General features: G+C 37.8%; 1 long non-coding RNA gene across 2 annotated transcripts in view; it reads left to right on the top strand.

Moving 5' to 3' along the window:
* Nucleotides 1-203: 203 nt before the first annotated feature.
* LOC129143544 (uncharacterized) overlaps nucleotides 204-24345 on the top strand; it is a 40368-nt gene continuing 16226 nt past the window's right edge. Inside the window, exons 1-3 of one of the 2 annotated variants that reach the window (XR_008547141.2) lie at nucleotides 204-11390; nucleotides 12199-12355; nucleotides 22191-22288. This is a non-coding gene — a long non-coding RNA (uncharacterized LOC129143544). Of the gene's footprint in view, nucleotides 11391-11420; nucleotides 12356-22190; nucleotides 22289-24345 lie in introns of those variants that run through there. The other variant, XR_010155840.1, reaches the window with a different exon arrangement.

Raw genomic sequence — 24345 nt, 5'->3', positions numbered from 1 at the left:
GCTATAATCTCGTTTTGTGATTGCTGACAAGTCTATTACTCCCTCAGTTCCCCTATCACTAAAAAGAAATAACATTGTGGTAAAGAGGTGTTAAACTACCAAATCCACTGAAAAAGTATGGAAAAAGGTCACAGATGTGGCAGCTTTGGCATCTTCAGAAGAAAAGATAGCAACTCAATGTGATACTATTGGCAATACCATTTGTTAATTGAAAAAAGAAGAAGAAAGCAGTTACTAGATATCCATGATTTTATGGAGAAGCCATATTCTGTCATAGATGAGCTATTTACAGACATTCAATGGCACATTCTTTGACAAAGTGAATCATCACTGTCTAGTCTTTCTTGTATATGAATTTGAAGTATTGATTAAAGTTGTAGCATACCTGTAATTTTAAATTGTAAAACTTTAACACTCACAAAAGAACATTGAAAGACTGCAAATTTCTAGACTTGGAGGTTATAATTCCTTCTGTATGTTACTACTATCAGCTTATAAAATTTTAAAAAATGTGAGTGTAGAAACTTATATAAACTGTATTCACACATGAAGGATAGCCTAAATGCTCCAGACTGATAATCTGAAGGTCATTCTCACCTGGCTGATTGAACTACTTTTATTCATAGAAGCCAAAGTTTTGAAAGGTACAGATAGAATCTTGACTACCTTGCATTCGCAGTTACGTTTTAATTGCAAAATAACAAGCTCTTTAGTCACTGGAAACAAAACACTTTTAGCATTTAACTTTATAATACTTGAAATCCTACCTTGAAAGCATTCATACTCATTAAAAGCTCAACACATGATCCATGTTTACATAAGGATTTGGGTGTTACTTAAAATGATCATGTAATGAGCTGCTTCTCTGCAGATTAATATTCACTCCCTTCCCTCATCCTTAATGTGGGATCTTTGAAGGAAAAGGAAGTGACCAAACTAAAGACATAGGGAAATGCAAAATCAAGGTGAAAAGTTACCCAGAGGGTTGTTTTAATTTTGGCCATCAACCCCCTAGTGAATAATGGTAACAGTATTGTTTTGAGACCCATTTTGTGGCATTTACCTATTGTTAAACTAAATTGACTAGATGTAAATATATTTTCATCTTCAGATATTTAGAATTTCTATCCTTCCCCATTGTTTCTGGATTTTGATACTAATCTTTTTTCTTTGCATATTGTATATATTTACTCAACAACTAATCTAATTTTAGATTTTTAGCTTATCCACATTTCATTTTTGTTTATTTCATTGGTATTTCATCAATACAATGGCTCTACCCTTCAAGGAAAAAAAACATCAGCCCGTCCCACAAAAATGCATATATTCAAGAAAGATAAATTACATTGTGATGATTCAATCATAGTAAGTATTCACCCCTGAATTTCTTTAAGAATAACTACTGTGTTCAAAATAATTTTTGTACTAATATTTCATTTGAGATATTTTATTTCTGTGGAATAAAAAGATTTATCATAGTAACATCAAGCTTGTATCTTGAACAAACAGCTCCAAATATAATAATACAAGCTCTACTTCATGCATTCAACATGTATTTAGAAACCTGGCTGGGCACAGTGGCTCACACCTGTAATCCCAGCACTTTGGGAGGCCGAGGTGGGCAGATCACTTGAGGTCAGGAGTTTGAAACCACCCTGGTCAACATGGTGAAACCCTGTCTCTACTAAAAATACAAAAATTAGCTGGGCATGTTGGCAGGCGCCTGTAATCTCAGCTACTTGGGGGACTGAGGCACGAAAATCACTTGAACCTGGGAGGCAGAGATTGCAGTGAGCCAAGATCAGACCACTGCACTCCAGTCTGGGTGACAGAACAAGACTCTGTAAGAAACCTACTGTGTTGGCCTCTTTGCTGGACTTGGGGAAAACAGTTGTGAACCAGAAAAGAAAAGCAAAGTCGTTGTTCAAATAGGTCTTATATTTTAGTAGGGGAAACAACCACCAAAGAAATAAGCAAAAAAATATAATTTTAAATATTCATAAGTGTTAAGAAAAAAATGAAACAATAATGCAAGGTGGGAAAGGAGACAGTGTACCTTACTCAGATGTACTGTAGGTAGGCCTGAGGAAATGTTCTTTGAGCTAAGGACAAGCTCATCAGGGGAGCATTTGAGGAAGGGAGACAGATGAGGCAATGGCTTTGTGCTGGAAACCAGTATGTGGTTGGAAGGGAGCAGGGGGCATCTGAGTAGTAGGCAAGGGCTAGATCATATGGACATTGTTGGCCACGTAAAGGCACAGATATTTTATTTTAAATGCATTGAGAAGCCACAGGCAGGTTATAAGCAGAGGACTAACATGATCTGATTTACATTTACAAGGAAACCTTTTTAAAAAATCTTAACCTCTAATAGTTTATAATATATTGTGTATTATGTTTAGAGAGATTTAAAAATAACTTACATGATCAAAGACAAGTTTCTTTTTGTAGGGCTGTACTATTTGTGTGATATCAAAATGGAAGAAATATTTAACAATCTATATGGCATTTCTTACAGAGACTTAATAACTTTGTTGCAAAATGACTAAATCTTTGTAAGAGAGAAATCTTTTTCTCCATGAAACCTTAACTTTAATTTAAGGGCAGTGATTTTGATATTTAAGAGAAGCTTGAAATGCCCCACTTAAAAAAAAAAACAACTCTGGACAACAGTGAAAAAGAAGTCATTTTGTTTAAATGTAATTATTAAATAAGTGTGACAAAAATAGAGCTAATTTTAGGGATGCTCAGGGCTGAGACTCCTTTTCTTCAGTGGATAAAAATATCCATAGGCGCCGGGCGCGGTGGCTCACGCCTGTAATCCCAGCACTTTGGGAGGCCGAGGCGGGCGGATCACGAGGTCAGGAGATCGAGACCATCCTGGCTAACACGGTGAAACCCCGTCTCTACTAAAAATACAAAAAATTAGCCGGGCGTGGTAGCGGGCGCCTGTAGTCCCAGCTACTCGGGAGGCTGAGGCAGGAGAATGGCGTGAACCCGGGAGGCGGAGCTTGCAGTGAGCCGAGATCGCGCCACTGCACTCCAGCCTGGGCGACAGAGCGAGACTCCGTCTCAAAAAAAAAAAAAAAAAAAAAAAAATATCCATAGGCAAATCTAGGGACACTTTAAATAATTCAAGTAGTCATAAAAGGGTCTCAGAGGAGGGAACCTCTTCTGGAAGAGGTAGGTGGAAAGGCCATGCATTTTGATATTGGTGGATTGCTTTTCATTTAGAAACTACTTTGTTTTCCTTGTCCAGTACAATTGAACAGTAGATGATTTCTACTCCGTTTCATGGGCTATTTCTTTATTAGCAAGGTTACACTCTTGAGCACCTGTGGGGACAACTGGCCTGGGCACTTTCTTCGTATCTCCCTTTATCTTCTCTCAACTCAGGCCTGTATGTACAAAGGTTAAATTTGTTCCTACTCAGTTAAAATCTAAAGGAAGGCCACCATAGGCCATTACTTTCTCTAGAGCACACAAAGGTAATCTGTTTTCCTAGTTGAACATGGGAGAAGAAACACCTAGATGTTTTATACCATAGGCTCCAATGTAAATGTGAATAGGTGATATAAATTCCAAGCAAAAAGAAGAAAGTTTGCTTATCTTATCCAATACTTTTGAAATATATTACTATTTGATGGCATTTGGCATTTTATAAGATATGATAAAAACTTAAGACTAAAAAAAGAAGGCCAGATGCGGTGGCTCACGCCTGTAATCCCAGCACTTTGGGAGGCTGAGGTAGGCGGATCACCTGAGGTCAGGAGTTCGAGACCAGCCTGGCCAACATGGTGAAACCCTGTCTCTGCTAAAAATACCAAAAATTAGCTGGGCATGGTGGCAGGCACCTGTAATCTCAGGTACATGGCAGGCTGAGGCAGAAGAATCACTTGAACTTGGGAGGCAGAGGTTGCAGTGAGACAAGATTGTGCCATTGCACTCCAGCCTGGGCAACAAGAGAGAAACTCCATCTCAATAAAAAAAAAGGATAGCATGCCAAAGTTATTGCGTAAATTCTTTAAAAGGGGTACACATGTGCTCGTGTTGCATTTTTGTTAAATATCATCCTAAAACTTAGATTATTTTACAACTTAATTATAAAGCTTACGAATCCTGATCATATTGCTTTAAAATAGCACCTTGTTATGGGTAGAAAAATATTACCCAAACTTTATAGCCCACCTTATTAATGAACTTTGCTTCTAGTTGACTTATTTTATTTATTTATTTATTTATTTATTTATTTATTTATTTATTTTGGTGACAGAGTTTTGCTCTGTCTCCCAGGCTGGAGTGCAGTGGCGCGATCTCAGCTCACTGCAACCTCTGCCTTCTGGGTTCAAGGGATTCTCTTGCCTCAGCCTCCCGAGTAGCTGGGATTACAGGCACATGCCACCACACCTGACTAATTTTTTGTATTTTTAGTAGAGACAGGGTTTCACCATTTCGGCTAGTCTGGTCTCAAACTCCTGACCTTCTAGTTGACTTCTGTTTTCAAAAGTCAAAATCATTTTGAAGATGAACATTTGTCATTTGTTGAAAATTTTTTAAAATGTTAAATATGTTAGAATACCAAGTAAAAAAAAATTAAAATTATATCATGCCTTTTAAAAATTACATGTATGCATAGTAAAAGAATTTGGGAGAAATACGTTGGAACTTTAATAATGGCTATCTCTAAGGGATGAGGTAATAGGCTTTTTTTTTTGCTTTATATATTTTTTTCAAAATTTCTGCAATGATCACAAATCATTTTTATTTAAATATATTACTTTTATATATTTAAAAAATGTGCCCACAGACTCCAGACTAAGCCAAAAATAACTTTGTAAGGGTGTATTAACAACAGCCAAGTTTATAGTTTTAGCTGTTGTGATAGATGATAGTTCATAAATGCTATCCAAAGATAAATTGTCCCTTGGAAATAGTATATATTTGAATGCCCTCAAAGATAATATTAGAAATAATTGGTGCCTTTTCAGTTGAATCAAACTAATGCAGAGCAACTTTTAAGAGTCAATTTATGAAATACAAGAGGATTTTAGAACAGAATTACAAGGACAGAAAGGACAGAAAAATAATTAAAATATTAGAAGCAAAGTTGAAAGAGAGTGGGACGTCAGGAGACTTTTGTTCTGTTACAGTCTCTGCAGCATTGTGTCTAGTTGTGTGTCCCTGAACAGGTCATAATTTCGATGGGCCTCAGTTTCTTTAACTGTAAAATAAGAGTTGACTGAACAGATGACTATTTTCAGTGCCAAGACTTTATGAATCTAAATTCCCCAAACAAATTTGGATTCTTGGTTTTACGTGCAGCAGTCAATATATAAATGGGTCCAGAAGATGTCTTTGCTTCAGCTTTGGTAACACTCAAGTGTGCTGGTTATTGCCTGATTTCCTCTTCTCTATCATCTCCCTGCTCTTCTCTGCACTCTTGCATTCCAGGAATGGGATGTTCTGGCCCTCATTACCAGGGATCCCCTTGTCTTCCCTGGGTTTAGCCAATGAGAACTGCTGGCAGGAGGTCAGAGGGTAGTAGAAAAAAGAACTTGGGGTATTTCTTTCCCCCTCCCTTTGAACTAGCCTGAGATTCTGGTGGTGATGGCATTCCTCTACAACTGCATACCCTATCAGATACCCGCCCATGGCTCTAACTTTCATTGGGCTGCTTCAGATCCAGGTGTGGTGATGGCATCCCAATGTACTAGCCCCTGAATGCCTCAGCATTCCTTGTTTGGCCTCTTAACTCTGCCCACATTTCTGTAATTGTTCTTTACATTAGTTTGTACTCAAAATCTCCTTGGAACTGTGCCTTCAGTTTCCTGCTAGGACTAGGTGAATACATCCAAGTCATTTCTATTTTTCTGATTCCTACAACTTTGCTCAAATTCATTGTTTCCTGTCATACTCAGAATAAGAGTCAAGTCTTAACAATAACCTACAAGATTTGTGCTGTGCTCACCCTACTCCAGCCACAATGATCTCCTTGCTATTCTTATAGCCTACCAATGTACCCTCCTGCCTCAGGACTTTTGCACTTACTATACTTTCTCCTTATTCCCTAAGCTATTTGCATGGCTAATTCCCTTATCTTCAGGTCTTGGCCCAAATGTCACCTTTTCAGTGAGGACTTCCCTGACTACACTATTTAAAACAGCAAGCCTCCACCTCCCATCCCTCTTTTTGCTTGATTTTTCTCTAGCACACTTATAACCTTCTAATATACTACATTATTTACTTATTTTGTTTGTTGTCTCTCTTCCCATACTGAAGTGGATTATTCCAAGAGGGAGAGGGTTTTCATCTGTCTTGTTCATTCTTATATTCTCAGAGTGAATAATACAGCCTGGCACATACTGGATTCTAAGTAAATATTATGTAAATAAATGTTCCATTTTTACAACATGCTACAACAATTTTATTCATTATTTATGAAAGTAAAGTAATAAACATGCTGAAAAACATGGAACATTGGTAAAGTGGGAAATTCCCTGCGATGACAGATACTTTTGGAACATGTCTTTTTTTTTTTTTTTGAGATGGAGTTTCGCTCTTGTTGCCCAGGCTGGAGTGCAATGGTGTGATCTCGGCTCACCACAACCTCCACCTCCCAGGTTCAAGCGATTCTCCTACCTCAGCCTCCCGAGCAGCTGGGATTACAGGCATGCACCACCACACCTGGCTAATTTTTGTACTTCTGGTAGAGATGGGGTTTCTCCATGTTGGTCAGGCTGGTCTCGAACTCCCGACTTCAGGTGATCTGCCCACCTCCACCTCCCAAAGTGCTGGGATCACAGGTGTGAGCCACCGCGCCTGGCCAAAACATGTCTTTTATAAAGGGGATAAAAGAGAGATACTATTTTAATTACAAGATAAAAGTTTCTTTACCTTTTTATTGATGCATTTTATTTGTTGCAAAATTTTCAGAAAATATGCAAGGTATGTATTGGATCATATGTTGAAGTCCTTGAGAAAATACCTTATTTAGTATTTAGAAAGTGTAAGATTAAAATCTTGATCAAGAGTACGCATTACTTTGACACTAGCTATTCTTAATCGTATTTAATTCAAGGCACATTGACATATTTTAAATATTTGGTATAATGGCTAAAATAACATTTCCTTTGCATAGAAAAATCTAAAAAATATAGACACTGTAAGGGTAAAAACTTCTTATTTAGTTTTTAAAATGTAGGTCTATAGATATGTCACTGTAGTAACAAAGTATTAGGAAAAGCTCTATTTTGAATTCATAGAGTCTAAATGCTATTGATTAATAATGAATACTTAGATTTTTTAAATGTCTTTTATAGACTCATTGGGCTTTGTTTTCTTCATCTGTTTGGTTTGGCTGCTCTCATTTACATACTTGCTCTCATTAGGGTTTGAATTTCAGAGCTGGCCTCACTCTGCAATGAGAACAAATGTCTTGCCATGTGATACTAACTTTCCATTACATGCTGAAGCATTTGCAGTCCCAGAGGCAAAGAATTTATGGTTGGTACATGAGAGATAGAACCATCACATAAAAGAAGCCAAATTTGCAATCATATTTTTCCTTAGTGCTAATATAGTTTCGGGATAATGAGAACTCAGAATAATCAGCTAATGATCAGAAATGAATCATTATTAAAACACTGTTTTTCTGGCATAAAATAGCTAATGTTTCTAGTTGGTTGATAATTTTCATAGCAACCATGGTATTTGGCACGTCCTAAACCACTTTTCACTAGAAGCCTTCAGACCCCACTGAAGCAGTTCATTATACTCTGAAACAGTTCTGAGAATCAGGGAGAATAATATACAAGTTTTGCTGATATTCTATAGCTGTATAGCCAGTATCCTGTAGCAAATACTTAAAATTTCCTACAAGATTTCTCAGTAATTCTCCAGCCAAGTAGGAAATTAAGTAGATGCAGCAGAAGAGATTAAAAAGTATTGGAAGTCGATCCCCAAGTTAGAGTTTGGTCACAATTTCAAGCTTGTTTTATTGTTTTTTAAAAAGTAAATAAACAAGTTGTTTTATACTTTAATAATAGGGTCACCATTAATATAACATTTACATGGCATCATATTTCCAAGGGATTCTGTATATGTCCCAGCTTCTTGTTATTACTGACTATGCTCTGTGAGATTTTTTGGCGGCATATATTACTTTGGTTTTGGCCAGAAAGTCAAAGGAAAAGAGTATTGAGAATAGCAGCCAATAACTATGAAAACTCATCACAGATCTATTCATATATCTGGTCATACCCTGCACACATATAGCACTGTATGGTTGTCAAACTCTTGGCATGCATGATATCATTTGATCTTTATAACCCTATGTCTGTGTGACCTTGAGCAAATCACTCAGCCCATGGCTGTGACTCCTGTTTGGAAGCTGGGTTTAATAGATACCCTCTCCTAAGTCTATAGGAATGCTTCAGAATTAATAATAGAGTAGTTCAATGCATTGTGAACTTTGTAAAAGAAAGGTATTATTATAAATGCAAAATTATTTTATTCACCTAGCTTGGGACACTAAAATTTAGGGAGACTAAGTGAGTTGGCTCTAAGTGTTTAACCACATTGGTCCCAGGAAACACACAGAACCATGGATTAAAAGGTTGATGTTTTCTAGTTTAGATAAGAAGCATGAGATTTTATCATAAAGGGCAAAATACTGCTCATAAGTAGAGAATATTGTTTTCTAAAGAATATAACCAAATATTCATTCTGAACCATGAACTCACTAATTTAATTTAAATGTGTCAAACAGTATGATTTTATTAGTTATTGATCAATATTCAGGCTACATGTAACAATGGATGACAACCAGTTTTCTTGAAAAGATATCCAATTTGGAGGCAATTAATCCCAGAATTATTATGAATTACATAAACTGAGAAGATAAATTGGTAATATTTCTGATCAAAATAATATTTTCCAAATACATATATTTTCTGAGTAATATTGTATAAACAATAAAGTGGTCAATCTTGTCACTAATGTTTCATATAGCTCACATATTAGAATAAAACCTACTTAAGAACATCAGATATTTGATAAGATGTGTCAGTTTCAATTAAGCTAGGTTTTGTACCAGCCTAATAAATAAAGAACAATAATTCAGAAGCTAGGAAATATAATTTCATTGAAAGATGGAAAGGAATGAGTATCTAGCATGAGCCAGGCAGTGTGGTAAATACATTTTAAATGTGACTTTATTTAATCTCTACAACAGCTCTGTAGGATAAACATTATTATCTCTAATTTAGAGATAAAGAAATCGAACCTTCAAGAGATTGAGGGCTTCCTCAAGAGTTTGTAAATCAGAGCCATAATTGACCTGGATCTGAGTGATACCCAGGTATATGTTCTCTCCATTACTCCATTTTATAATTTAGGAACCACCAGATCAGATGTTCCCAAATTTGTGAAGAGGAACTACATTCTGGTTTTTTGTTTTGTTTTGAAACCTCATATTGGTGGAGGGAGGGGCCAGGAGAAAGAGGTTGAACCTGATGTGGGTGAATGTGAGGATAAGGGCCCCTGATAGTGAGGGGCTACAGGCATGCGCCAGCAGGGCCGGCTAATTATTTTTTTTAAAGCTCTTGTAGAGATGCAGTTCCTCACTTTGTTGTCCAGGTTGGTCTCAAACTCCTGGGTTCAAGCAATCCTCCTGCCTTGGCCACCCAAAATGCTGGGATTACAGGTGTGAGGTTCTTCACAGGGGAATGAAGTGAGCAGAAAGTAGCTGCTTGCCAAGTGAAAGAAGCAATGGACCAATATAGGCTTTGAGGTGCACTTGTAAGCTGGTGTGTTGGGAACTGCCGACGTGGTTAGATGATGCTCTCTGATGGTCTTTCTGTTATATTAAGGAGTAGAGATTTAAAAATATTAGATAATTTTATGTTTCTATTGCTAAATTGGGGTTGGGGGGGATGTTGGTCTGTCATTCTATTTCACTTCAAATGAAGATGCATTTTTATCTGGAACGTATGTGGAACTGTCTTGGAATTTGACTCTGCCGGGTCAGATTATGTCCACACAGCATACAAGCAAATTCCCAGGATACCAGGTTGCTGTTTGAGGTTGGCTGCTGCTAATTCCTCTCCTAGAGAAGAGGACACTCTAGTTCTAGCCCCAGCTCTGCAACTGGCAGATCACCTCAGCTCTCTGGGCCTCTGTTCTTCCTCCTCTGAAAAATAAGGAGGCTGAACTAGACAATTCCTAGGCCTCACTTTCAGTCCTTCTGTTCTGCAGTTCCATGAGAAACAGAAAGCACAGTTTATCCTTTAAGCCCTCTAAAAGGCAAAAAAAAAAAAAAAAAAAAAAACTAAAACAATTACCTTCCATGGTAAAACTGTCTGCTATATACATTTTAATGTTCCAAAGGATTAAAGTCCATCAATCTTGTAGACTTGTTGGGAAACAAGTCGGTTGGCATTTTCATACACTTTTTATTTCACTGTGTTTTAGCATTATTAGAAAATTTTTCTGTAGAGGAAAATTTTGCTAGGAGTTAATTCAATTTTTTTTTACATCTGATTTTGAAATTTAAAGTAAATCACTTGTTTTGAGTATCTTATGTAGATGCTTTTTAAGCCACAAATAATTTTGTCAAACTTTGCAAAAGTACACTCTGCCCTCAGAAGTTATTTTAGGTACAAATTACTTGTTATGTTAAATTGAATAGATGAAAATTTAAATGCTGTAATATTTAAGTTATTCCAACATATACACTTTGATGATGAATACATGCTAACTGGAAACATTTTACTGTAGTCTTACTTTATGGTTTTCTACTAATAATGTTCATAAATTCATGAATGGGTGGATAATCTTGGTAAGAAAATGAAAAGGCTTTTAATTGTGTAAAAATATGGATTTGTCTTCTTCTGGAGTTGTTGCTTGCTCAGCAGACACGTGTTGAGTCCTGCTAACTTGACAAGCACTGCACCACTTGCTGAGATTACAAAGATAAGTAAGATATGCTCTGTGGCTCTGGAAAATCAAAAGCTAGTAGAAGATGCCTGTAGTTCATCTGGAAAAAGAGAGCTTATAAAGTTTTTTCTACAATATGACCTCATTTGAACATATGGGGTGCTGTTATTCTTTTCCTTATTTTACACAGGAAACTGAGTCTCATGGAGGTTAAGTTATAATGCTCAACTTGTTATTACTTGCCCAGTATCTGTTGTCCCTTAAACAAGGACTGACACCATGTCTATCTTTTTCATTCTGTAGTTCCAGTACAGTACCTGGCACATAATAGGTGTTCCATTTGAGCACCTATTTGATGGATTAATAAATCCATCAAACATATTTGATGGATAATAGCTCCAACAAATATTGGATCATAGGAAAGCATTACTAGCATTAGTCTTCTTACTCTTGAAGTAAGTACTCTTTCACTATGCCTTGCTGTCTCTGTAATTATAAACCTGTTTAGTATTAACAGGATGAATGCTTGTGGTATGGAAAAAGAGCTATATATGCTGCCTAATTTTTTAAATAAGGAAAGAGATTGCCTTTGAAAGGTAGAAGCTGAACACCCTTGCAAAAACAATAGGATAAATCCCCCAGAACTCAGACATCTTGATACTCAACCACAAAACATTCTTTTCTTTATGAAGAAATAATTTGGTCATATGTGTCAAGCTTTCTCATTATGTAGTGGTTTGGAATCATTTTAAATTGGCCATTAGAAGTAATGGCAGCAGGTTCGAGGGTCTAGAAGTATTATATATTGTGTACTTTATCAGTAATTTTTATGATATTTATGAAGCTCAGTATGGCTGATGTTAAGAGACAGGGTTATTAGCACTTCAGAACATAAGAATGGAATTCAAAATGACCTTGGAAAAATTGAGAGGTGTTGATCCTAAATAGGAACACATGTGGGGAGAAAAGACAAATGCACTGTAACTGCAGTATGCAACTGTGTCAGGGAGGAATTTAGAAGACCAAATTCAGAATCACAAAGTATTAATAATTCTTGTATTACATTCTTCAGACTATTACTGGAATACTATGGTCAGTCTCAGTCCCACCAGTTTAAGAGATTGTAACAAATTGTATGAGATTTAGAGAATATAGAAAATAATTAAAGGTTAGAAATTTAGGAATGTGAAAACATAGAAAATAAGTTGAATTTTAGTCATGTAAGGTCTCAAAATATTTTACCTCTCATGTTTTCATTCTCAGAAGCTACTCAAGGATGTGCTCCACCAAAATGAGGATATGAAGCCAATATAAAGGAAGGCAATGAATACAAGAGACAGGCAAAGGGAGTTCCCAGGACGTAAGCAAGGGACGTCCCAGGTAGCAAGCGTGCACCTGGTGTCCAGGGCCATCTGTCCAGGTAATGCATGTTATAAGGTGTAAGGGGAGATATTTTTCAGGAAGGTAAAAATAAAAGAATTCCTGATGCATCTGAATATTTTAAGAAAAAGGGCATGGTAACACATGCCTGTAATCCCAGTTAATTGAGAGGCTGAGGGAGGAGAGTGGCTTGAGCCTGGAAGTTCTAGGCTGCAGTACGCTATGATCATGCTTTTGAATAGCCACTGCACTCTAGCCTGGGCATCATAGCAAGACCCCCATCTCAAAAGAAAGAAGGAGAGAAAGAAAAATAAAGAAAAATGGAAAGAGAAAGAAGGAAGGAAGGAAAGAGGAAGAAAGAGAGAAAGAAAAGAAAGAAAAAATGTTAAGCATTTGATGGAGAGTTTGGGGTTAAATTAGTGATATACACAGAGAATATTTGCTAAAACCAACAAAAACCAACTCCAGGGAAGCAAAAGTTTTGGCCAAAACAAAAAGAAGAATTATATATACTACAGAGCTTCACTATAACTAACATAAATACTAAGTATTAATCTAATCAAAATTTTGATGTAAAGATAGTAGATGAAAAGATGGGAAGGGTGGATGTGTGGGATGGGGCGGGAGAGGGTGGTGAAAGAAAGCTGTGCCCTTGTATTTCACAGTGAGAAGTCATGGAAAATGCCTACACTTGAAAAATCAAATTAGTAACATAAGCAAATATAGCATTAAAAAGTTGTGGAAGTAAACATCAAAACTACCAACCAACAAATTAATCAAACGAACAAAACAAAATTGCTGAAAACATTGAATGTGGCCGCCTTTGGAGTGGAGAGAAATACATTGAGAGGAGGTACAAGGGACCATTATTTTTCATATCAAACCTTATTTAAAGCTTATTTAAACCATGAGCTTGTATAACTTTGGTTAAGGCAAACAAAAATAAATTAAATTATTTAACTACATAAAATATATTTAAGGACCTAATAATCACCAAAAGTAAGGAAATTTGTTTTGTCTCAGGGTGATGACAACTGCTTGTTGTATTTACAAACTCAAGATTTTGGTTTAGTGGTAAGTTCTAGTAAGGATTGTTGTATGGGAGTTTCTAAACAGATGAGTCATTCCCTTTCCTGGAGCTATGGGGGGACTAGCAGTCAACACTCAATAGCCTGGCATGGTTTAGGTGCAGTTATAGAGTAAGGTTGTGTGCATTTCCCTGTCTCATTTGGGTTCCTTATAATTCTGTAGGCCTCCAGCAGTGGTGTGGTGTGAAGACAAAGCACTGGATTTGTAGACACACAGACCCCAAGTCAAATGCCAGCTCAATCATATGCTATTTATGTGACCTCAGAAAGTGACCCAACCCCTCTGAATCTTAATTTCCTCATCGTAAAATGGGGCCATGTGATATCCACCTCATGTGCTAAGCCATTAAATGAACTTACGTTTATAAAGTATCTGGCAGATGCTCAAAAAATATCAGTTCCTTCCTATCCGAAGTAGTGAATCTCCTCACGGATTCAGAGCAGTAATCATTTGAATCATATGATGATAATGTATATTCATCTCTAATGCAATCAGGTAGGGAATTAAAATACATATTTAAATATCTTCTTGTTTTAACTTTTACATGATATAAAATAATCAGTTTTCCTATCCTAGAAAGATAGGCTTTAAAGATAATTTATTTAGTCCAATTAGATAGCTATTTTGATGTCCTGTAGACACAACTTGAATGCTTATGTGTCACATATGGCCTAGTACCATGAGAAGACTTCAGGAACACTCAAGACCTGTAGGTGATGGAATAGTCAAAACATGCCCCATCCAACCAGTCTCCCAAATTGCTACATAACCCCTTGAGACCCTGTGAATCATAGTTTATAAGCAACTATTCATAGATTTAGGCGTTTTCCCCAGGGTGTTATTTATATGAGGCTGCTAATGATCAACTTTAATATGTGTATATATTTTCTTTGCTAAGTATTAACTCTAACACCTGACTCACAAAAGTGGAGGGAGGGGGGAAGGAAAAATCCACTAAGTTAGAGAGGCCAGAGAGACCCCTTGCAGAGAGAGGATGGCAAAGAAAGTCAACCTTTGAAGAAAGGCCTCCCTAAGGAACAAGGACCATGTGGTCCTCTGATCCTCTGTAATCTAAGTGCCAAGACTTGGTGCCAAGAATAAATGATCCTGGTTGATGAAGAGCAATCTGCCACTTCTAAGCTTTGATCAAAGCTCAGAAAACCATCTCTGTGCTGCTGCTTCTCACATCTGCTCACATTTTAACAGTTTAGTGCCTATAACAGGAAGTGCCTATTTTCACATTGAAATTCTTTCATTCAGTAGAAATATTTTTGTTTTAAATAATTTAAAAATATAACCAGTGAGCATCTTTAAATTTTCATAATTGGCTCACAGTAAAATAGATTTCTCACCTCTGATTTAGGTGAAATAACATTGTTTCTGTTTTGTTGTATTCTACTTTCTCTACCTCAAACAAGAACAAAAGTTCTTTTAATAATCAATTGAGCTCATCAGTTTCTTTAATTGAACACTTGCCAGATTCTGGGGATACCAAGATGACTGTGAAAGAGTATCTTCCCTGGAGGAACTCAATTTCTATTTGGGGGTGATAGTGGAGAGAGGGGAACCCAGATTTGGAAAGAGACAATGGTGATAAGAATGACAATAAAAGTATGTACAAAGGTTAAGATAACACAAAAGATAGAAAGGCCAACCCTGGAGCTTTCCAAAAAGGCTTCCACAGAAGAGATAAAGTTGTGGCTTGATTTCCCAGGCCTTGTGAGAGCTTGCCAGTCAGGCAGAGACTTTGAAGATACTCATGAAGAACAGTGAAGAAACAGAGCTTAGAACCAAACAGTATGTTTGGAGAATGGCACAAAACTCCATGTAGCTGTGTTAAGCAGTGAATGTGGGAAGGTAGTAGGAGGTGAGAACCAAGAAACAAGAGATAGAACATTCTATAGATAAATAACAGGAGTGACAGGCTCCAAGATGCATTGTCAAGAGAACATGTGATGGTGAGGATGGGCTGGAGTGAGATGAGAACCTATTTAGAAGTAGTCCAGGTAAGAGATATGGAGGTCCTGAATTATGGCAATAACATATCAAGGATGGATGATAACTAATTGTAAATCATCTAAAAATGTGAAGTACCATGTAAAACCATACAAAGATATTAATTATTGATATTAATTTTCTGCATGACCTTGGAGTCTGTTGTGACAACCCACCCCTAGTTTAGTAAACACTTGCTGTGGCCAAGCCAAATGCACAATGCCATCTACAGTAGGTGTGTGCTACCGTCACACAGCCCTCTCATGACTTCCCAGGATTTACTAGGAAGGCTATTTGTGGAACAAGCTCATTTTAGCCTCTTAAATATCATAAAATAAACTGAGATTGCCCATTTTATTTTAAGTATCCTGCAGAAGACAATTAACTTTGTTTCCAGCACAAAAGATAATGCCAATATAACTTTGGTGAAACGTAAAATGGTGAAATTTAAGGATATGGCTGAAGATGCCTATGATTTTATAGGCTTTTCACTTAGATGAATGAATGGATGACTTTGCCACAGCATTTTCAGCATTCCAGGCGTGTGATAAAATGGAATCCAGTTCAAGTTTCTTTTAACCTTCATTTTTAGGAACCTGTGATTACATATATAAACATTTATAAATATACACGTTTGGATTTGACAGTGATTTAACATTTTGACCAAATACCTGTGCTAAATTCATCCATGAGACAGCTGAGGAAATCATTTCTGGAATAATTTTTACTGTTCTTCAGTGTTCCTCAGGCAGGAAGCCACAGGAAACAAAGTATTGTGGTGCATATTTCCCTGCAGGATTTGGTGTGTCATTCACTGTGGAGAATTTTGCTTTCCAGCTGCCTATAGTTCATATTTTTGTACTTGCTTTTCCCTCCAGGATAATTTGATGAAGTCAGTTCCTCAGAGATAGAAAATGTCTTTGTATTTTTTTAAGATCAGATTTGTTTCTTTTCCCAACTGAGAGATAAACTTGATTAAAAAGAAAACATGTAAGTAGCCGGGATTAATTATTTTGACATATGAAATAACCATGATCGCAATATGAAATAGTCATTAGATAATTTTAATAATCTAATAGGGTAAGTGCCTTTGGTTGAATGAAAATAAGGTCTGTCAAAATTTTGGATCAGTTTAAGATGTAGTAAATTAGAACCTGGAATATAGAAATGAAAACCACCCTTTTTCGAGAGAACTTCACTATTCTTTTATTAGGTCTAATTTCTACTTTAAAGTTTTTCTACCCTCCTTTTCCTCTCACTTCCGTGCGAAACATTGTCCCACTCCTAGATGAGAAAATGGCAGAATAAAATGTTTTAAAATCAGAACTAATATCCTCACGTTAAACAACTATTTTTTTTAAACACCTACACCAGTGGGTTTTCAACCCTGCCTGTAAGAATCACTGGAGGAACTTTTTAAAAATGCACAGACCTTCACGCCTGTAATTCCAGCACTTTGGGAGGCCAAGGCAGGCAGATCACTTGAGGTCAGGAATTCGAGACCAGCCTGGCTAACATTGTGAAACCCCGTTTCTACTAAAAATACAAAAAAATTTAGCCGGGCATGGTGGCACGTGCCTGTATCCCAGCTACTCGGGAGGCTGAGTGAGGCAGGAGAATCACTTGAACTGGGGAGGCAGAGGTTGCAGTGAGCCAAGATCGCGCCATTGCACTCCAGCTTGGGCAACAAGATTGAAACTCCGTCTCAAAAAAAAAACAAAACAAAAAAACAAAACCACACAGATTTCACCTTCTGAATTACTAATTTGATTCGTATGGGGTGGGACCTGAGTGTTCACATTTCTCAGAACCTCCCAGGCTGACTTTAATGTACAGTAGAGTTGAGACCACTGGCCTCTACTGTCCTTTGCATAGGTGTCCCTAGGCTCTTTTTCAACCTGCCAAACCTGATTTCTCTATCACCCACTTAAAGATTACACTTGGGGTAACAGTGACAATCAAGCTCTGTGGTCTCCAAAGTGAGGGGTGCAAGATGATCTATTAGAGTGTGAGAAAAATATAAGAAGTTTATTTTTTAATCACATCCTTTAATGATATGTTTTTTAAATATTTTATGATGCACATAATATATTAGTACAATAGATTGGGGGAAGGGAGACAGAACAGAAAACACCATTTTTCCTGCTATAGAGATCCCCTAATTCTCTGCTTTCAATGAGAGCAGTTTCAATGTTGGCTTTTTGATGTCTACTGATTGCTGCAGACTTCTCTAGAGCTAAGTATGGAGTTTTATAAGACGCATGTCCTCCACTGTACGGCTGTATTCTATGACCAACCACAGAGCACAATCTTTTTTTTTTTTTTTTTTTTTTGAGACAGAGTTTTGCTCTTGTTGCCCAGGCTGGAGTACAATGGCACAATCTTGGCTCACAGCAACCTCTGCCTCCCAGGTTCAAGTGATTCTCCTGCCTCAGCCTCCCGAGTAGCTGGGATTACAGGCATGCGCCACCATGCCCAACTAATTTTGTATTTTTAGTAGAGGTTTCTCTATGTTGGTCAGGCTGGTCTCGAACTCCTGACCTCAGGTGATCTGCCTGCCTCGTCCCCCAAAGTGTTGGGGTTACAGGCGTGAGCCACCGCGCCCAGCCTAGAACAGTCTTTCTTGCTAGGTCTTTGTCCTTCCCAGGGTTCCTGATACAGCTTTACCTCTTGATCCCTTCTCTTAGTAAAATTTCTTCTCACCTTTCCAAATTCTTCTAAAATGCACAAGCATTTTTGGGTACAGTAACAAGAGAGGCTTTAATGTAGAAATGCCACCAAAATATCCCCTGATGGTAAGAATTTTTGAGGTATAATGACATTGTGGTCACTTTTTTTTTTTTTTTTCTGAGATGGAGTTTCACTCTTGTCACCCAGCCCGGAGTGCAGTGGCATGATCTCGGCTCACTGTAACCTCTGCCTCCCGGGTTCGAGCGATTCTGCTGCCTCAGCCTCCTGAGTAACTGGGATTACAGGTGTGCACCACCACACCCAGATAATTTTGTATTTTTGGTAGAAATGGGGTTTCACCATGTTGGCCAGGCTGGTCTCAAACTCCTGACCTTGTGATCGGCCCGCCTCAGCCTCCCAAAGTACTGGGATTACAGGTGTGAGCCACCGTGCCCAGCCATTACTACAATAATTAAAAAAAAAAAAAAAAACTAATATGAGAAGTGGGAAAATGGCTGTGGTTGAATGACGTGATTGACCAGGATTAGATAATTGTTGGATCAGAGTACTGGGTACATGAAGGTCATTATTATATTCTGCTTACTTTTTTGTATGCTCAATTTTTCATAATAAAAAGTTAAAAAAATCTTTTGAATCATTTATGGTTCATTTATTTAAAAAGAACCCCTCCTGCCACCTCCCCCCAGCCCCATATAAGGGCACCCCAAACCACAACTCTTGGGCTTGAATAATGTGTGAATCTATTTCAGATTTGGGCTTCAGACTGGTGTGAATTCTGCTCCTTCTGAGGCTGATTTCTTCCTTCCTCGCCCTCACTGACCACTTTCTTTTGTCCCAATGGCTATCTCAACCTGCCCACAATCACTTTCTTATAGTTAGCCTCCCCTCTTCTATCTTGTGTCTTTCATCTGCCTTTGTGGTTTTCTTATCAAGTCATTTGTTCCTTGCCTCACCCCAAATCCCCTTCAGACATCAAATACTCAAATCTAGTCAGCATTCTCAGGCCATTTTCTTCCCTCTCCACCTAGTTCTGCCAGGCAGCCTGCCTCCCACTCCTGCCTCCATTCTGGGGGATGGTGTGCCAGCAGCACCAGAGTAGGAACTTCCCACCCTTCTTTTGCGAGCTGAGCTGACCTGGCTCTGGCCTGAGGTCTCATCCTGTGCGCTCTGAGTCTTTCAGCCTCATGTCACAATCCTCCATGAGGGGATTTCAGATACTTGCAGATTGGGAGGAGGTGACCTTTCTGCTTTTTTCTGCTGGGCCCGGTGGAAACCACCTCATCCCCTACCCCCACCTTCCTTGTACTGTAAAATGGGAAGTCTCGATGCAGGTTTCAGAGTTTCTGTTGGGGGACTTTCTAGGATGCCTATAAATTTTCGAGGTTTTGCACCCCTTTTAAATATACAAGCTCTTCTGAAAGTCCCTAAGGCATTTAGCATCATAGCTATAATCTCTAATATTTGAAGGATTTCAGGGTCTTCAAATAACTTGGATATATACCATCTCACTTGTACATTTTTTCCCTGTTCTTTTGTAACACAGCACCTGATTTGCTCTTCCTGCCACTATAGCGGTTCAAAGAGCCACTCTCCTCCACTTTGTTACACGCTCCATTTCACTGTTCGAATATTTTTTTTTCCCCTAGCAACTTTCTGGTCCCCTACCCCTAGCGTAGGTAGTAGATACTGCATCACCACTTCCCTTTCCCCTGCTGCTCTGTGACCTACCACGTGAACATGAGAAAAGTGTCCGTCAGTGTGAACGAGCTCGCATCACAGTGTTGGGCAGCTGCATTCATTTTGACCTATAGTGAGGCCCGGGTTGGAGAACTAAGGGGGAGGGGCTGGAGCGGGAGAGGGAAGAAGAAACAGATACTTGTTCACTTTCCCTTCTCTCTTTGCACTTCCAATTTTAGAGAGGTTGGAGGCTAATTTCCCAGTTATAACAAGGGCCTTCACTTCAGCTTGTGTTTCAAACACTAGGAGAACTAAACTTAAAACTTTCTAGCCTCACTGGAGATCGCATGACTGAGATTAAATAGGGAAAGGGAAGAAAAAGAGGAAGAGAAGAAAAGAAAAGGGAGAGAGAAGAGACAAGCAAAGAAGGAGAAGAGAAGGACAGAATGAGAAAACATTTACTCTCATTTCTTTCTTTCTTTTTTTTATTGTTATTTTTTCTGAGACAGGGTCTGGATCTGTTGTCCAGGCTGGAGTGCAGTGGCGCGATCATGGCTCATTGCAGCCCTGACCTCCTAGTCTCAAGCAATCCTCCCACCTCAGCCTCTCGAGTAGCTGGGATTATAGGCACACACCACTATGCCCGGCTAATTTTTGTATTTTTTGTAAAGACCGGGTTTTCCCATGTTGCCCAGGCTGCTTTTTTTTTTTTTTTTTTTTTTAATTTACTTCTTATATTAGAAGAAAGCTGGGGTATCCTGGGACTTATTAAAATGCATTTCACTGGACTTCTGATGTGGTATTTAAAATGTCCAATTGTCAGGTAAACTATTGCTGTGCTAGGATTTATAGGCAAACTGAGGCAGTTTTTCAGATACTTTCTAAAGCAGGAAGTTCCTGATATTGAAGAGGCAGTTTGTTCTTGACCATATTTATCCAAGGCTACTTCACAGCACCTCAATAATCTATTTCATATAAGATGTATTTGATATCAGGTTGACATTTTGACACAATTTTCCAGACCATTGAAGGAAATTGCTTAAAACTTTTTCTTTTGTCTAGGCAGGCAAGACCACCTATATGTTGATAAATCTGGTTTGTTCTTTTTGTATAAATCCTGGCAGGAGCATAAAAACAGTATTTGTCTTTTATTATTACAGTGGTGATATGTTCGCTTAAGGAAATCAAATATAGAAAAAGTACAAAAAAATGTTATACAAATATGTATAAAAAGATTTTTTAATATAAATTTTATTGTAGTATAACATACAGAAAATGCACAAATTGTAAGTGTGCAGCTTGATGAATGCCACAAAGTGAATATACCCATGTAACCAACAGACTAGGACAGCGCTCCAGAAAGAGAACATAACAGCACCCCAAAAGCCTCCCTCATATCCCCTTCCAGGCACTATGCTGAAAGTGTTATCATGATCCTGACTTTTAAAGCATAGATCTTCTCCCCTCAGCCCCTGGTTTTGGACTTTTTAATAAATGGAATCATACAGTAGTATGTAGTATTTTTTTGGGGGGGGTGCCACTTCCCATCTTGCTTGTGAGAGCCATTCAGTTTTTGTATATGGCTCATTTCCTTTTCTTTTCTTTTCTTTTCTTTTCTTTTGAGACAGAGTCTCGCTCTGTTGCCAGAGCCCAGATCATGTGATGGCATGATCTCGGCTCACTGCAACCTCTGCTTTCTGGGTTCAAGTGATTCTCCTGCCTCAGCCTCCAAAGTAGCTGGGATTACAGGCACCTGTCACCACGCCTGTCTAATTTTTGTATTTTTAGTAGAGATGGGGTTTCACCAGGTTGGCCAGGTTGGTCTCGAACTCTGGGCCTCAAGTGATCCACCCGCCTTGGCCTCCCAAAGTGCTGGGATTGCAGGTATGAGCCACCGTGCCCAGCCTATGGCTCATTTTTGTTGTTGTATAGTATTCCATTGTATGAATATACTACAGTTTATTTAAACATTCCATTTTTAATTGACATTTGTGTTGTTTTCTCATCTTAAGCCATTATAAATGGTGCTGCTATTAACATCTTTATAAATCTCTTCTAGTGGATATGTGCACTCCTTTCTCTCCTAGGAAAGGGAGTGTTGGGTTATGTGGCGAGCATACGTTCAGCTTTAATAGATAATGCTAAACAGTTCTCCAAAGTGGCTATACCAATTATACACTCTTGGCAGTCATGTTTAAAAGTTCTACCTATTTCACTTTCTTGTCAACACTTCATATGCACAGTCTAAAAAGGCAAGGCCATTGAAGGTAATAGTTTACTTGATATTCTTCTTTTACTTAGACAGACAAGACATATATATTTATTCTTTTCATATAAATTCAGCAGGAGCATATCGATCATATGTGTTTTTTTGTTTGTTTGTTTGTTTGTTTTTGAGACGGAGTTTCACTCTTGTCGCCCAGGCTGGAGAGCAATAGCGTGATCTCGGCTCACTGCAACCTCCACCTCCTGAGTTCAAACAATTCTCCTGCTTCAGGATCCTGAGTAGCTGGGATTACAGGTGCGTGCCACCACGCCTGACTAATTTTTTGTATTTGTAGTAGAGATGGGTTTTCACCATGTTGGCCAGGCTGGTCTCGAACTCCTGACCTCAGGTGATCCACTTACCTTGGTCTCCCAAAATGATGGATTACAGGTGTGAGCCACCACGCCCAGCCAAAATGTGTATTTTTAATTGTAATGATGATATGTTCACTTAAAGAAATGCTGGAAAATTTTGGTCACTGTGGTGGTTAGGTAGTGGCATCTCATTGTGGTTTTCATTTCATATGTTTATCAGTCACTTGGATATCCTGTTTTGTAAAATGTTTCCTCAAATTGTTTGCCTATTTTTCAACTGGGTTGTCTGTTTTTCATATTGACTTACAGGAGCCTTTTTAAATATTCTGGATGAGTCCTTTTGCCAGATTTGTAGTGGAAATACAGATTTGTAGTGGAAATATCTTCTCCCATTCTGTGGCTTGCCTTTTCACTCTTAATGGTGACTTCTCATGAAATAGAAGTTCTTAATTTTAATGTAGTCCAATTTATCAATTTATTTTGTGATTAAAACTTTCTGTGTCCTGTTTGAGAAATATTTGCCTATTTTAAGGTCATGGGTATTTTCTTATGTTTTATTCTAAAAGTCATATTACCTTTTACATTTAGATCTACAATACATCTAAAACTGATTTTTGTGTATAGTTTGAGGTAGAAGGTCAAATTTTTTTTTCATGTGTGTGTCTAACTGATCCATTATCATTTATTGAAAAGACCACTCTCTCCCCATGCAATGTGAGTTTTAATGGGCTCATGGTATTTTATCACATAGATGAGACACTTAACAGTCAAGAGAGCATTTTAGTTGACCATTTTCTTATTTATTTTCCTTGATATTTGACCCAAGTGATCTAAAAGAAAAATCTATTGAAATGAGTGCTAAAAGTACTTTATTCTATAAAGAATAAGTATCAAAATGCTAAAAACAGCCAAGCATTTGTTAAAATATGGCAAAGTTCTTAGTTATAATTCTCAGTTGGTTGTTAGAAGCCAAATAAAAGGTAGATTTTAAAAAGTGAGTTTTGACTGGAGACTTACATAAATCAATATTTGTGGAGGGCTTAGGTTAATTCTAGTTAATGATGATGCTGGCCTTATTTTATTAGATGTACATTAAGCAGATGAATAATTAAACTACTCTTTAATATATCTGAAGACCAGTTTGGGCAAGGTAGCAAATTATTGATAAAACTTGACTTGAGAATAAATTACACCATTGATATTTATTGTTACTAAACTACTAGCAGTCATTTACTCAGTGACTTCTTTTGAGGTAGCTTTATTTAAGATGCCCCATAATTTTAAAGGTATTAGAAAGCTGGAAACTTAGAAGAGTTAATTTGACAAAGATGGCTATAATCCAAGCTTAGCTAGGAAGTAAGTTCTGTATACAGTAATGATGTACATGTGAACTTTATAAATCTAACATTTTTGAATGGCTAGAACAATAATTTTGTATGGTTGGATTTATTATTTATTTATTTATTTTTGACACGGAGTTTTGCTCTTGTTGCCCAGGCTGGAGTGCAGTGGTGGGATCTTGGCTCACTGCAACCTCTGGCTCCCTGGTTCAAGTGATTCTCCTGCCTCAGCCTCCCAAGTAGCTGGGACTACAGGCGTGAGCCACCATGCCTGACTAATTTTTGTATTTCTAGTAGAGACAGGGTTTTGTCATATTGGCCAGGCTGGTCTCAAACTCCTGACCTCAAGTGATCTGCTGGCCTCATCCTCCAAAAGTGCTGGGATTATAAGCATGAGCCACCACACCCAGCCTTGGTTGGATTTACTCTGATGAAAGAAGTATGAAGTCAATTTCCCAATGGACTTTGTATATATTATAATATAGCATGATACTGGAGGAACTTGCTGTTAGTCTTATTTTTAGTTACTGGGAAAGTGTCAATGATATTAATTAGCCTTTGACATGGAGTTTTTCTCTCCATTAAGTACCTATATTATTATGAAATCTAATGTATTTAATTTTAAAAAATTAATGTTATAGAGCCTAATAGTTCTGCT

Source organism: Pan troglodytes, chromosome 2 (genome assembly GCF_028858775.2).
Source record: "Pan troglodytes isolate AG18354 chromosome 2, NHGRI_mPanTro3-v2.0_pri, whole genome shotgun sequence".
NCBI classification, from domain to species: Eukaryota; Metazoa; Chordata; class Mammalia; order Primates; family Hominidae; genus Pan; species Pan troglodytes.
The sequence above is the reverse complement of the archived record's forward strand: the minus strand, read 5'-3'. Positions and strand labels throughout refer to the sequence as shown.